We start from the raw sequence: 1,657 nt of genomic DNA on the forward strand, positions 1-1,657 counted from the left end.
AACAAAGGACTCAAAACATAACCCATAATATAAAAACACAAGATCTCTTCAAAATAAAATAGGAAACATAATGAGACGCAGACATGACAACGAAAGACACAAACATGAAACGCATGAAGAGCAGGGGAGATTTAACATAGTTGGAAACACGAGGGGGAAATAATAAGAACTAGAAACACTTAGGCGTGATAACAAATGAACTTAGGAAACCTGATAAGCTTAAACATACACTATAAACATCAAAAGAACTAAAACTCAAAACACTGGGTCAGAAGACCCAGGATCGTGACAACTTTGAGCTGCAATTTTGACAGAATGAGTTGCAGCAAGCAAGAATAAGTTCAAAGAGGCTTGTCTGGGCAATGAAACACTGCCACTGGACTACTGAAAACTGGAAGATTAATCAAAGTTTGAAGTTCATCATGCAGGATCTTTGTACGCCATCAAATAGGTGAAAGGATGGTTCTACAGTATGTGGCATCAACTGTCAAACATGGATGAGGAAGTGTGATGGTCCAGGGTTGTTTTCCTGGATTCAGGGTCGGTGACTTGTACAGAGTGAGAGGCATCCTGAACCAAAACAGCTACCACAGCTTTCTGCAGCACCATGCACTACCATGCACTACCCTCTGGTGTGCACCTATTCTTCAGTCAGGGGTTCATCCTAAAGCAAGACAATGACCCAAAACATAAGTCCAAGTTATGCCAGAACTACCTTAAGAAAAAATGTGGGAAGAACTTAATGTAGAATATTTGATTTCTATTGTACAAAGAATGCCATGGGTGTGTTCAGCTGTTATATGTGCCAAAGGAGGCTACTTTGATGAGTCAAAAGTTTAGAATACATTTCGGTCTATTAATTGGGCTGTCATCAAGTCATCAAAGAGGGACAGAAAAGAAGTTCAGACACCAACTAGGGAGGATCAGAATCGCAACAGTATTGGCATGCCCTATGTAGCCAGTTAATTAGAAAAACTCAGGAGATTCTTCTCCAAGCACAACATCGCAGTGTACTTCAGACCCAGCCACACACTCAGACAAAAACTGTTTCATCTCAAAGACAAAACTAAACACAAACCTTACAATGTAGTTTATGCAGTACAGTGTAGTGAGGAATGCTCAGACCTCTACATTGGAGAGACCAAACAGCCACTTCATAAACGCATACCACAACATAAAAGAGCCACTTTGATGGGACAAGACTCCGCTGTCCATCTGCATCTAAAGGACAAAGGTCACTCTTACAAGGTGACCAATGTTTACATTTTGGACAGAGAAGACAGATGGTTTGAAAGAGGAGTGAAAGAAGCCACTCTATGTCCACTGTGAATGACCATCTTTGAACAGAGGCAGTGGCTTACGACACCAACTATTTGCCATCGATAATCCAGTTCTGAGATCTGTTCCCAGACACCTTAACACCCACTCACATCCAGGGGCCATTTGACACGTGATAGAAATCACATGTGTTACGAACTTGTATGTCCATGTGTTTGTTTGTGCAGGTGTTGTGTTTTTTCTATGTTAATTTAGCTGTGCCAGGGCCCTGTTCCGATTGGTGCGTGGATATACTGCCCCGGCGTGATTGGATCCAGCTGGAGGACCCGCCCATTAAAAGGAGGCTGGAGTGCTACAGAGGGAGAGGTCCTCACGTTTC

Source organism: Pundamilia nyererei, unplaced genomic scaffold, assembly GCF_000239375.1.
Source record: "Pundamilia nyererei isolate P.nyererei 1_Seehausen unplaced genomic scaffold, PunNye1.0 scaffold00382, whole genome shotgun sequence".
NCBI lineage: Eukaryota > Metazoa > Chordata > Actinopteri > Cichliformes > Cichlidae > Pundamilia > Pundamilia nyererei.